Source organism: Vicugna pacos, chromosome 4 (genome assembly GCF_048564905.1).
Source record: "Vicugna pacos chromosome 4, VicPac4, whole genome shotgun sequence".
Classification (NCBI taxonomy): Eukaryota; Metazoa; Chordata; class Mammalia; order Artiodactyla; family Camelidae; genus Vicugna; species Vicugna pacos.
In genome coordinates, this window is record NC_132990.1 from 49090091 (window position 1) to 49105000 (window position 14910).

General features: G+C 33.0%; 1 protein-coding gene across 5 annotated transcripts in view; it reads left to right on the plus strand.

Moving 5' to 3' along the window:
- The window catches only part of ZCCHC7 (zinc finger CCHC-type containing 7), a 210187-nt gene that overhangs the window by 160416 nt on the left and 34861 nt on the right, over window positions 1–14910 (plus strand). The window lies entirely within an intron of this gene.

Sequence of the window (14910 nt, forward strand, 5' to 3'; positions counted from 1 at the left end):
GGCTACAGAAGTAAATATCTAAAAAAAGAAAGTAAGAATCTTTTCCCTTTAATTTGTGCTTCCCAAAGACATGATACAAAGCACAAATATTTTTAAAATTTTGTTTATATTGAAGTGTACCCATAGCCTTTTGCTTAAGAAAATAATATGGCTTTCTATTGGGATGAATTTCAGAATAAAATAAACTAGAATATGAATGTTTGTTATATGTGTTTCTTATGTTAATAACATAATAATTATTTATTGTAATTTTAAAAGGGTCTTTATAAACAAATATAAATAGGGTCACTGTCCTACAACTTAATTTTTTTCCACCTAATTCTTTGTGAATGGGTCTCCATATCACCTCATAAAGCTCTGTCTTTCTCATGGATAACTTTTATTCCATTTATACAATTTCCTCAGTCATTTCTCTACCCATACATTTAGATTTATACTGTTACCCATTTCTTAAAGCAAACAGTGCTGCTTTAAAAATCTTTTTACATATTTGCTTGTATGTAGGATTATTTCAGTAAATCAAATTCTAAGTGGAATTGTGTAATTAAAGGATATATACATTTATGTCTGCATAAATATTGTCAAAGTGCTCTTCTAAAAGATTATACCAGTGTATCCACCTTCTAGCAATGTTTAAGAGTACGCTGGACACTAAATGTGTCTTTAAAATGTTTGGCCAATCAGATAAGGAAAAAAAATCTTATTGTTGTAATTTATATTTTTTAGGCCACTAGTGAGGTTGAATATGAGTCTCAAGACAAAATATCAAGACAGAAGTTGTCATTTCATTCCAAAGTAGTTTAAACCTATTTTTCAATATTTACTAAGTCTTAAAAATAGTAAATCCTAAGTTGTCTTAGTTTTATTCTATGATTCTCTGCATTAACTTGTCAATTTTAATTTTTTACCAAGGTTTTCCAGCTTTGCAGTTAAGTTTAAAAGCATTTTTTTTTTACTCCTCTCAAAGAGCTCTTACAGATATGGTCTTATTTGCCTGTGATAACAGAAGAGGCTCAGACATTATAAGCAGTTTTCTTTAAATAAAAAACTGTAGTACAGAACAGTTAAGAATGGTTTATTAAAGGTTCTATTATCAGCTGTGAATTAAATCTATAGCTAATTCTGCTTAACTTCTTAATTTTGGCCTTTAATGTATGTTAAATTCTTTATCTAAAATGGCCTTGAGGATTAATAACCCCAGTGAATATGAGTTTTTAAGATAGGGTTAGGCTGTGGCCGGCTTCAAAGAAGGCAGCACCTTTTCCCCTAAATCTGCAGAGATCTACCATTGTTTTTTTGTTTTGTTTTGTTTTTTAATTACATGGTGAAGGTTCTGACACTAATTGACCTTTTGCCAGCCTGACCATGTGGTATAGGATTCCCTTGGAGGCCAATCAAACCTGAGCCCCAGTGACTCCTTCTGAAGAAACTTATGGTCCTTCTACCATCCCAGAAGCTCTTCATGAAGATTTGCTTGGAAGCAGTTTCATTCTGGCCCCAGGTTGCTGGAATGAATAGCTGAATAAGCTAGTCCCACACATGCTTTAAATCTGTCTTGAAACTTGGCTCTTCACAGAAAATACTGTTTTCCCTGCAGCCCTCTCAAATGCTTGCTGCTTGTTCTTTCTTGACCCACATACCTCTGAATTAAGTTGATTAGGATCAACCTCTTTCTCGCTTGCCATAGCTGCTTCTAAATCATTACTCCTCCCTCTTGGTGTAGAAATCTTTGGTGTATTCAAGGCTCCATCCCTCTGAAAATACTGCTCTCCACCCTTCTTTGTCATTTTCATCTTTCCACCTGCTGGACTTCCTGCTCATTCACAGAGGATTTATGTAGCCTTTGGTAGCTATAGATGCTCTAACCTCTAATAAATTTAAGAAATTTTAAAAACTTCTATTTTTACTTTATACATCCCCTATAGCCTCACCAGGATCTCTAATGCCAGAGTACCAGTTAAATGTGCAAAGAGAATTAGTAATGAAAACTCATGAGTCATATTTATATGCTTGCTGTAATGACTCTTTCCTGACCTCTGCTTGGAAAGTTCTTCCTTTGTTAACTTCTGTGTAAAAGTATTGGGATGAAATTCCAGAGTAAAGGATAGAAAGATGGCTCAAGGCCTACTAAAGTCAACCTGCATCATTGGTACCCTCCAAAGGAAGAGAATCTGAATGTGGAAAGAATCTTAATTCTGAATCCTCCATAGGTTCTCTCCTCTTGCCAACAATTTTTAAATAAACAGATTTTTAAATTGTCTATACATGTTTATCTTGCACACAGTCCTATTCTGTGAGATACATCTGACATCTCCAAGATAATAATAGCTATAATTGGCTGAGTACTTATAGTGTGTTAAGTACTGTGCTAAGTTCACTACCTTCAAGGGGAATGGAGAGTGCTTTGTTCACTGTCGTATCCTCAGTGCATAGTAGGTGCGCAATAGATATTTGTGATTGCATCAGAGTCATTTATGTAATCCTCACAACCACCATATGAAATAGATACTATTTATTACTCCCATTTTACAAAAGAGAAAACTGAGACATTTTAAGGCTAGACTTTGCTAAGGGTTTCAAAGTTAAAATGATGTTATATTTCATGAATGGAAGTCGAGAGATTGTTCGGTTAACTCCTACTCGGAGGATCCCCTCAAGTTTCCATCTTAAACCTGCAGATTTTATGGATCTAATTTATGGATCTAACTTTGATAATGAGCTTATGATATTTAAAATATCAATACATTCTAAAATAGATGAAGAAAATATTTTCCAAATAAAAACAAATGATAGTTTAAGTTTTCAGCTCTTCAAAGAATCTCTGAGGATTAGTAAAGCAGCATAGAATGCTGATTTTCACCACAGAACCAAATCTGTGATGCCTCAGAACTGTGCTTCTTACAAGAGACCATCCCCGCCTTGGCAGTCTCTATTAATTGTTGTTATTGTTGCGCATTTTCATTAAAGCATAATGACTGAGTTAATCAGTGTCAGATATAATTGAAACCCAGATCTCCTAACTTTTCTTCCTTTCTTCAGCAGTTTTTTCTCAAATTTCCCTGCTCAGTCTTCTACCCCAGTTCATAGTAAATAACTCCTTTAATCATCATGTGTAAGAATAAAATGCCATCCATTTATGGGGTGTTCAGCACTTGAATCACTACTATAAATCAGAATCTTTTAATTTAATGGGAGAAAATAATTCATAGGACATATTTTACTTGATTCTTTTAAATATTTGATGCTATGAAATTATCTCTTAAATATCACTGTATACTAAAATATTTTTAGCAATTCAAAAGTTTATTTTAAAAATGAGAACTCAATATAAACTGTGTATAGGTATTAGTGCTCAGTGAATGGCTCCTCAGTGAATATGTACATAAAACTGAAAACTAGTGTTTTTTTCAAATTGAGTATTTTATTAACATAGTAGTTGTCTTTGTAGAACTAGTATTTTTTAGTTTAATTTTGGTGAGTATTTTTTAAGTTTAGTTTAATCATGGGGATTTCCAGCAGGAAATGTAAAGTACTTAGTACAAGTGTCTTCTAGTTATTTCATGCTTGTTATCTATATAATGAACACTTGCTTGAAGATTGTTTTTGTCCAGGTAGCTATTTAAGAAAGGCATTTATTTTATCTTTAGTCTAATCTAAGGAGCACAGAATAGTATTCATCTACCTTCCACTTTATATGCTTTCCACAGTCTTATTTAGATATTATTGGCCAGAAGTAAGATTTTCTGGAACATAGTTATTAAGCTGAAAAACTAAGCTAGGATTTGAATTAAAGACTCCCTTAATTCAAATATTTTATTTTGTGTAATAGTTATTAGTTCTACTTTGTTCAAAAACATCTCCACTGTTCCACCATCCAAATAAACTTTCTGCATTTGTATATCAAAAATTTATTGGTAGCCTAGTAAATGCAAGGTAGTATTCCAAGTACTAAAGAAATAAAAATGAATAAGAACTGGTCCTTCCTTTTGAGGAGCTCAGAGTATTATAAGAAAGGCAGATGCTTAAAAGAACAATGTAAAAAAGTGATGTTATGGAGGTGCATCAAGGGTGATGAGAATTAAATGAGAGAGTATCAGAAGACTAAACTTGGTTGATGACTTGCAAATAATAGGTACCTGGAAAGTGTAGAAAATGACATAGACCTTAGGAGGGAGCCAAGTAATTGTGCCTATAATAACATGTCATCTGTCTCTGGAAATACAAGCTGCAAAGTAATGCCATAGAAACTCCTGATCCAGGATAATGAGTTTTCCTATAATCATATGGACTTGAGACATATACAAGGGTTAGTATTTTCTGAGCACTTCCTTGTCTACCTGCCCTTATGTTCAAAGATAGGGCAAAATAAGGAAGCAAATCTCTAGCCATCCCTGGACCATTTCTCCTTTCTGACTCTCTATCTTTTCCATTCATAGAAAGTCACTCTTCTGTTGTATCATAATTTAATATGTTGTTTTAACCCTGGAAAGAATGATTCACATCATAATCCAATATCTGCCCACTTCTCATCATTTCTACCACTATCACCCTGGCATAAACCATGAGCATCTACTGCCTGGATTATTCTAATAGCTTCCTAAACCATTGCCTGCTACCTTGTCCCTTTGTAGTCTGTTTTCAGTAGTAGTAGTAGAGTAGTCCTTTTAAAACATAACCCAGATTATATCAGTTCTATGTCCAGAATCCTCAAATATGACTTTGCAGCTTTCTCAGAGTAAGAACTAAAGTCCTTACAATCACCAGCAAGGCCACATGTGATCTCACTTCTTGACCACATCTTCTGTATGGTCATCCCTGTTGCTTTCTTGGTTTCCTTGCTGCTTCTTGAAAGACCAGACACCAGGCACATTCTTGCTTCTACCTACTGTTCCCATACTGGGCAAACTCTGCCCCCAGGTAACCACAGTGACTTGCTTCCTCATCTCTTTCATATCTCTGTTCAGATGTCCCCTTCTTAGAGAGCCCTTCCCTGACAACCCTGATTAAAATAACAAATTTCCTCGTCTCCAGCATTCCCTGCCCTTCTTCCCTGCTTTGCTTTTCTCCATAACACTTCTCTTTTACATTCTGTGTATTTTTCTGTTTCCTCCAATTAGAATATAAGCTTCATGTCTGTTTTCAGACACATTCACTGCTATATCTCTAGCTTCTAGAACAGTGCCTTGCCCATATAGGAACTCAGTGGTATTACTGAATAAGCAAATGAATGAGTTAGGGACCACAGACCCCACTTACCTACCCATGCTCTAGTCAGACGCTTCTGAAAGTTGTCCAGTACTACACATCGATGTACAGTCTGGGACATTCTCAGCTTGACACATTAAGAGATAAACATCTCCCAGTAATATTTCAAATCAAATTTCAACAGGTTTTCTAAAAGCCATAATACCTATAGTATCCATAAAATAAAATGAAATTTCTAAGACAAAGGAAATCCTTGTTTCCCTCTTAGTATCTTTAGTAATCAGTTCTAGTTTTAAAAAAATCTGCATTGCTCTAAAATGATTTTCTTCAATATCTCCTTTTTTAAACCAATACTACAGGTACTGATGCAGTCCTGTATTTTTGGTTTTGGTTGACACCTTCAGCTTTCATATGGAAAAATCTCATCTATCATTTTGTGATAGAATATATTATATCTTCTTCAGTGGCTTAAAAGGACAAATTCAACAAAATAAAAAATAAAACTAAGATTCCGTAACCTTTTATTATTCAAATAATCATACACAAACTGATTTTCCTGCTGAACTTAACTGAAGTTAGGACAAACCACTGACTTACATTAGATCTACTTAAGAAAATGAAAATTCCTAAATAAGAGTAGATGAGTAAAAAATAAGTGTAGTAAGTGTACCCTTTTCAAGGTACCACAAAATAATTTGGATATATACAAGAATAATGCTTAGGAAGGAAGAGAATAATTTTGAAAAAAAAGATTATCTCTGAAAAAACTAAAATATCAGAAGTATAGCATTGTAGTAGATTGATATGTACATTCAGTTAAATATGTAGTCCTGCTGACACCTGAACATTGAATCAACTTTCGAGAATAAAGAAAATGAGACTTAGGTTAGATGTACTTGCTCTCACTTTTCACAACATTTTAATATTTAAACATAATGTTGGAGGAAGGGGTCATGGCTGGGATTGATTGATTGATTTGTTTAACAAAAACTAATTGTTGGGTAGGCTTATAAAATGCTTATTTACCTGGGAAACCAAAATACCCCTCCAAGAAAGTCAAGTAGATTTCTGTGCTTAGCAGTCGCTTATCTTCTTGATGGGTGTATGCAAAACTCATGGTAATGTTAGTGAAAATTCGTATGTGTTCATTGTTCTGGGAGTAAATCCCAGAATTAGTAATTAATAATTCATTGGAACTATTCCCAAACCACCTAATAAATGAATATGTGAAAACCTTTCATGGTTAAAATATATTTAACCTTATGGAAATAACCTTAGCAGTGAAAAAGTTCTGCATTTTTAACTGTAATTAATTGAAGGTATGTAACAGCACAGTATGTAAAATCTGAAGGAGAAACCAGTTCTTATTTTGAAATTCTACTGAATGGTATCCTTTCTAGTCATCTCTGACTAACCTGACAAATTCCCCCAGCCTCCCCAACTCTCCCTACAGCACATGCCTTGTGGCTGAGTATTAGTCACTTTCAGTGGACCTAGCAGATTAAAAGCACGTTTACTTTTATAGAAGCTTTCAGGATAATTTTGTAGAGGATAGAAATGGTTCCCTTTCTCCAGACACCTAACTTCTACCAAAGAGGGGAAAGATTGTCTCCTTATAGTCTATAAAACTAACAGCTGTTAGAATGAAAGGATATGGGGGGAGGGTATAGCTCAAGTGGTAGAGGGCATGCTTAGCATGCATGAGGTGCTGGGTTCAATCCCCAGTACCTCCTCTAAGAATAAATAAATATGTACACTTAATTACCTCCTCCCACAAAAAAAAAAGGATAAATAAACTTTAGTTTTACGAGAATTTTATGGGGCTTAGAAATGAACTTAATCTTCAGTGCAGTCACATTGGGAAGATTTGAGTGTTTGATAAATAGAGCATCAGGCCACTGGGAATTTCATTAAATTTCAAATTCGTTCTATCATAATATCCCTCACCTTGAGCTTAAATTTAACTGTTAAATCCAATAGTAAGGACAATTTCTGGGATATAGTTATCTAAGCTATGAATTTGGAGAGTGAAATCAAGGAAGTCAGATCCTCGGTAACACCTGGAAGGCTAAAAGTTTTATTTACAAAGCATTACAGACTAAGGTAAACTCCTCTGAGCTTTATAAATCCCATACAGTTTTCTGGTTGGCTTCTGATCAAAGTGATTGGCTTCACTTCAAAGTGTACATAGTGAAGGAAAATACAACAACTGGAAAAGATTTTCAGCCTCTAAAAGTATTCAAAGACTGAATTATGGACATCTGTCTTTGCCAGTTTACTCATCTTTGAAAAGAGCACACGTAACGATCCATGAACATGGATGTCTTTTCATTTGTTTGTGTGTTTTTGTTTCTTTCAGCATAGTCTTGTAGTTTTCATTGTACAGATCTTTTACTGCCTTGGCTAAACTTATTCCATAAGTATTTTATTGTTTTTGATGCTATTGTAAATGGAATAGTGTTATTTCTTTTTTTTTTTTTTTGATACTTCATCATTAGTGTGAAGGAATGCCACTGATTTCTGTAAGTTGACTTTGTACCCTGCCACTTTACTGAAATCATCTATTAGTTTCAAGAGTTTTTAATAGGCTCTTTGGGATTTTTCTTTATATAAGATGATATCATCAGCAAATAGTAACAGTTTTACTCCTTCCTTCCCAATTTGGATGCCTTTTATTTCTTCATCTCGCCTAATTACACTAGCTGGTTCTTCCAGTACATTTGGCCCTCTGTATCCACGAATTTCACATCCGTGGATGCAAAGGGGCAACTGTATTCATTGTACTAAGCATTTTATATGAGGGACTTGAGCATCCAAAGATTTTAGTATCTATAGGGGCTCCTAGAACCAGTTGCCCACAGATACCAAGGAAAACTACTACTACACTGAAAAGGAGTAAGACAAGTTTGTCTTGTAACTGATCTCACCAGAAATCCTTTCAATTTTTCTCCATCGATTATAGTGTGAGCAGTGGGTATATATACATATAATGTGTAATCTTTATTTTGTTGAGGTATGTAGTGAATTACACTTATTGATTTGCATATGTTGAAACATTCTTGCATCTGGGAATAAATCCCCCTTGGTTGTAGTATTATGATCTTTTTAATGTGTTCTTGACTCTGGTTTGCTAGCATTTTAAAATTTCACCTCTCACTTGTTAGAATGGCTTTCAAGAAGACAGATGCTGGTAAGGGTGCAGTGAAAAGGGAACCCTAAGGATTCTGTTGGTGGGAATTTGTCCAACCACTATGGAACACAATACAGAGGTTCCTCCAGAAATTAAAAATAGATCTACCATATGATCTAGCAATTCCACTTCTGGATATATACCCAAAAGAAATGAAAAAAGGGCTTCAACAAGATATATGCATACCCATGCTTATTGCAGAATTAATCACAGTAGCCAAAATATCATCCAGACCCCAAATGCTCATCAGTGAATAAATGGATAAAAAAGAGTAATGTATATACCCAATGGGATATTATTCAGCCCTGAGAAAGAAAGATACCCTATTTGTGACAACAGGGATGTACTTTTGAGCACATAGTATGCAAAGCAATATAGGTCAAAGACAACTACTGTATGATATCATTTAAATGTGGAATCTTAAAAAAAAAACAGTTAAACCTGTAAAAAAAAAAAAAAGTAAAATTTTTGGTAGTTACCAAGGGTGGGGATGGGAGGATAAGATTGATGATGTTTAGGGGTACAAACTTATAACAAGTAGTAAATAAGCACAATATAATGAATATAGTCTATAATACTATACTATAATGATATAATATGATAAATATTGCTTCACTGACAGTCATACTACAGTATATAAATGTATCAAAGTAACACGCTGTACACCTTAAATTTACAAATTTTAACATGTTAAATTTAATTCAAATCAAAACCAAAAAAGCACTGTTTTCTTTCATGGTAAACTAATTAAATTAATTAGGTATTCCATTTAAAAGGTATACACATTTTGTCTTGAAAATTGCAAGTGTCTGTAGAATGATTCTATTTCAGTATAAAAACAAAATGAACTTGGTATAATCTGTATATATGCTTGTGTTTATATATTTAAGAACAAAGATAAATGGGGTAGAAAATACATGCTAGGTTGCTAACATCGAATTTCCTCAGCAGACAGACAGTGGATTGGGAGAGGGCTAGGAGACATGTTTTTATTCATCTCTTTATGTACTGTTTCATTTGTTCAAAAAAGAGAAAGAGATAACGATTTCTACAGGATTTCAGTGTAATAACATGTATGATCTTGGAATGTTGTACAGACAATCTAATGATTATTTCCTTGATTAAAAAAAATAGAAACAACAATAAGCTATTTAAGAAGTTCAAGAAACTCAAGTAAATTATATAAAAATATTATGAGCTAATTGAACTTTCAGTTATATAATATTAGACTAATGCTCTCTGTAATTGTAGATTCTAAAGGAAAAGTATATACCCTAAGAATACTAATCATTGTAGTAGGGGAGTTTCAGATATACAGGAAGACATGCCTCAATTTTAAATTAATTGCCTCATCAAAAGTTATTCTAAACTTTCATTATTTTTCCCTTAGCCAATGATCTTTTAGATAGGAATAAATACTGAAATAAACAGTACTGTCTCAATATTAAACCTTCTCTCTTACCCACCTCATCACTGCTACTACCCACCCTTTAACTTACCTGGTCTAGCAATGCTTATACAGAAACTTTACCTTGATATGTTTCTAAGAACCTGGGACAATAGGAATGGTCTCTAATAGATTAGATAACAATTTTCAGTGTGCTAAAACATCCCTACTTTGCAGATCTATGTAATTGTAACTCCTTCCCTGTCCTTCACAGATAAACCAGGCATCTGATTGAGAAAACTAAAACTTGATCAGATCTAAACTTTTCCATGTGTAAGTTGATCAGGGACCTATGCAGTCCATGGCAGATAACACCCCAGTTCCCAGTATTGGCGAGATTCACATGAGCCTCTTTTCTTTTTTTAGGATGAAACAATAGAAAATAGTTACAGGCATACATGAATTAGTAGATTAAAAATGGAATCAGAGGTAACTCCAAATGAAATAAACTCACTACAGGAAACAGGAGGCAACTGAGAAAATCCTCAATTACTCTTCACAGTGTGAATAGAGAAGATAGATGAGAAGCAATCCAAAGCAAAATGATCAAAAGAAATTCTGATTAAAAGAGCACACACCAACCATAAGGGAGAAAAAAGACCCACATCTAGATATATCCTAGTGAAATTTCTGGATGTAAAACAAACAAAAATCATGCAAGCAGACAAAAAACACATTACATACGTACGTATACACACACACACACACACACACACCACACACACCACACACACACACGTTTGCATCAAACTTCTCCTGTGCAATACTAAATGCCAGAAAGCAGTGGAGAAATGTTTAGAGGCTAGAACATTCTGAGAAAAACAGATGACATAGCCAAGCTGTTATTCATTTGCAAATTTATTGGAAAAGTCAGGATAAAATTAGCAACAATGAACAGTGAAATCAGGAAAGCATAGAATGCATGTCTGAATACTTCCTACCAGTCTGGTTTTAAAACTAATACTAATTTTAGGAAAAACTTTAAAAAATTTAAAATAGATTTTTAATTTTTAAAAAAATTTAAAATAGATTTTTAATTTTTTTAAATTTAAAGTAGGTTTTTAAATTTTAAATAATATGGATCATAGATAGTTCCAATAAAGTAAAAGTTTGCTTTAACTACAAGAAGAAAAAAGAAAGCCATATAACTTTTAGGTTACTAATTTAAAATAAGACAAAGGAAACTTAAACAATATAATAAATGATAGGGAAAATGTAAACAAAAAGAATCTATAAAAAACAAAAAATATGAGAACAAAAATAGAACCAAATATATCAATTATCACAATAAATAAATACATTAAACACTCTTATTAGAAAACAAAAACATCAGTGTCAGAAGCCATAAAAGAAAATAGAGAATAGATGAAACTTAAAAAAAGATTCTAAAAAGTCTGTTTATCCAAAAACTGTTAATAAAATTAAATGACAAGCCACAACTTGAAAAAGATTTTTATAAAATATATGGTAGGATAATTACCTGTAATGTGTGGGAAAAAAAAACCTCTTACAAATTAGAAAGAAAAACCCTCTCAATAATAAGGATACTCAGTGTTAGGTTGTGCTGGGAAAGTATATTTAGATAACCTTTCTGGAGTTAAGTGATTGATATTTGCAAAGATGTAACTATAAGAATGTTCACCTCAGAGTTATTTATAATAATGAAACTTAGAAGCAACTCAATATTTAACACTGGGGCTGACTTAAGTAACTTCTAAAATGTCCCATATAATGGAGTACTCTTCAGCCATTTTAAATAAATGACATAGAAATGAATATTGAAATATAAAGAAGTTACTAGTACATTAAATGAAATGCATAAGTTACAAAACAGTATATGAAGTATAATCCTGTTTCTGTATAAATATACGTGTTTACATGTACATGTTGACTTCCATAGAAAAAAGTTCATTGTATATGTGATTTCCATGATTTTTTTCCCAGTCTATGCTTGTCTTTTTATTCTCTTGACAGTTCTTTGGGCAGAGCAGAAGCTTTTAAATTTGGTGAAATCCAGTTTATCAGTTTTCTCTTTTATGGATCATGCTTTTGGTGCCATTTCCAAGTACTTTTACCCAACTGCAGTTAACAAAGATTTTCTCCTATGATAATTCTTCCAAGAGTTTAATAGTTTCATGTTTTATATGCAGATCTATGATCCATTTTGCGTTCAGTTTGCATGAGATGTAAGGTTTAGATCAAGGTTAATTTCTTTTACATATGAATGCATTTGTGGAAAAGACTAACCTTTCTGCATTGAATTGCTTTTGCATCTTTGTCAAAGATCAAATGGCCACATTTGTGTAGATTGATCTTTGGACTCTATATTCTATTGTACTGATTTAGATATCTGTCCCATCACCAATACCACACTGTCTTGATTACTGTAGCTTTATAGTAAATGTTAAAATCAGGTAATATGATTCCTTAAGTATTGTTCTTCTTTTATAAAATTACTGTAGCTTTTGTAGTTCTTTTCCCTTTCATTTAAGTTTTAGGATGAGTTGTCTATATGTACAAAAAATCTTGGTGGGACTTTGATACTTTGTTTAGTCTGTAGATCACTGTGGGGACAACTGACTCCACTATTCTGAGTCTTCCAATCCATGAACATAATATATCTCTCCATTTATTTAGATCTTCTGTAGTTTCTCTTATCATAATTTTGTAGTTTTCAGTGTACACAAAGCCCCTCATATTTAGGTTTATACCTAAGTATTTCATTTGTCTTGGAACTATAGTAAATGATATTTTTTTTAATTTTGGTTTTCAATTGTTTATTGCTTGTATATAGAAGAAAACTTCAGAGTGAAATATTCTGAAATGTTTGCAGTAGTTATAGTAGATGCTAACTGAGATATAAGTGACTTTTATTTTTTGTGTATCTGTATTTTCTCATATGCATTACTTTTATGATACTTAATATTATTTTTTTTTTAAAAAAGCTTCTAGGGCTAAAAGTAATACAGTCTCCAATAGCACAAATTTTGGACCTAAAGGTGATTACTTGTATACATGACATATCCTGGATGCTATAAAATTCTTGGGAGAAGATGAAAAGGAAATTCCATGAGAATCAGAGAACTAGAACTGAATGACAGCATGATTATAAATAAAAGAAGTATCATATGGTTGGTTAAGATGAATTAGGATTACTTTCAGTGGTTTTAAACAGTTTGTTTCACTTCATATCTGTTGTTTATAATGGACTTTGTATAATTGGTTTATAAAGAAAATTCTAAATTTTCCTTTTAAAATTATTTTACCTTTAGTTTATCTCTTGTTAATCTAGTTTAAAACTTCTGGTACCTGCTGGTGAGCTTAAGAAAACAGGGTGGTATAGAAGCTTTGAGAACTAGCTTACAATTACTCAGAACATCAGCACAATTCCAAAGGGATTACAAAATCAGTTCCTAGCAGTTATAATTAAGGGTGTCATCAACATAGAGTTTTTATTTATTTTTTAATTGAAGTATAGTCAGTTTACAATGTTGTGTCAATTTCTGGTGTACAACATAATGTTTCAGTCATACATATACATTACATATATTCATTTTCATATTCTTTTTCATTATAGGTTACTACAAGATATTGAGTTTAGTTCCCTGGGCTATACAGTAGAAACTTGTTTATCTATTTTATGTATAATAGTTAGTATCTGCAAATCTCAAATTCCCAATTTATCTTTTCCCTCCCCCTTTCCTCCCTAGTAACCATAAGTTTGTTTTCTATGTCTATGAGTCTATTTCTGTTTTATAAATAAGTTCATATGTGTCTTTTTTTTTTTTTAGATTCCACATATAAATGATATATGGTATTTTTCTTTCTCTTTCTGGCTTAACTTCATTTAGAATGACGATCTCCAGGTCCATCCATGTTGCTGCAAATGGCATTATTTTATTCTTTTTTATGGCTGAGTAGTATTCTATTGTATAAACATACCACAACCTCATTATCCAGTCATCTGCTGATGGACTTTTAGGTTGTTTCCATGTCTTGGCTATTGTAAATAGTGCTTCTATAAACATTGGGTGCATGCATCTTTTCAAATTAGAGTTCCCCCTGGATATATGCCCAGGGATGAGATTGCTAGATCATATGATAAGTCTGTTTTTAGTTTTATGAGGAATCTCCATTCTATTTTCCATAATGGCTGCACCAGATGACATTCCCATCAACAGTGTAGGAGGGTTCCCTTTTCTCCACACCCTTTCTAGCATTTATCAATTGTGGACTTTTGAATGATGGCCATTCTGATTGGTGTGAGGTGTTGCCTCATTGTGATTTGCATTTCTCTGATAATTAGTGGTATTGAGCATTTTTCATGTGCCCATTGGCCATTTGTATGTCTCCATTGGAGAACTGATTGTTTAGATCTTCTGCCCATTTTTGGCTTGGGTTGTTTTTTGTTTTTTGTTTTTTAATTAAGTTGTGTGAACTATTTACATATTCTGGAAATTAAGTACTTGTCAGTCACTTTGTTTGCAAATATTTTCTCCCATTCCATAGGTTGTCTTTTTGTTTTACTTATGGTTTTGTTTGCTGTGCAAAAGCTTGTAAGTTTAATTAAGTCCCATTTGTTAATTTTTGCTTTTCTTTCTATTGCCTGGGTAGACTGCCCTAGGAAAAGATTGTTAAGATTTATGTCAGAAAATGTTTTGCCTATGTTTTCTTCTAAGAGGTCTATAGTACCTTGTCTTACGTTTAAGTCTCTAAGCCATTTTGAGTTTACTTTTGGGTATGGTGTGAGGGAGTGTTCTAACTTCATTGATTTACATACAGCTGTCCAGTTTTCCCAGTCTCACTTGCTGAAGAGACTAGAATTTTAATTGTTGTTCAGAAGATATTTTTGTTAGTTTTAAAATGGGAGATCTGAATGTGCTAAAAGTTTTAGAAAGGGGGTGTTAAGATGCTGGAGAGCAGGAAATAAGACCTTTCTCTTGACTTACATACATGGATTATGTACTCACTACTAAAGTGGCTAGATAGGTTACCACAATTATAGGGATTTATCCCTTCAAAGTTTCTCCTTCCTGATACCCACTTTCCCAACCTTCAGGTGATGGGA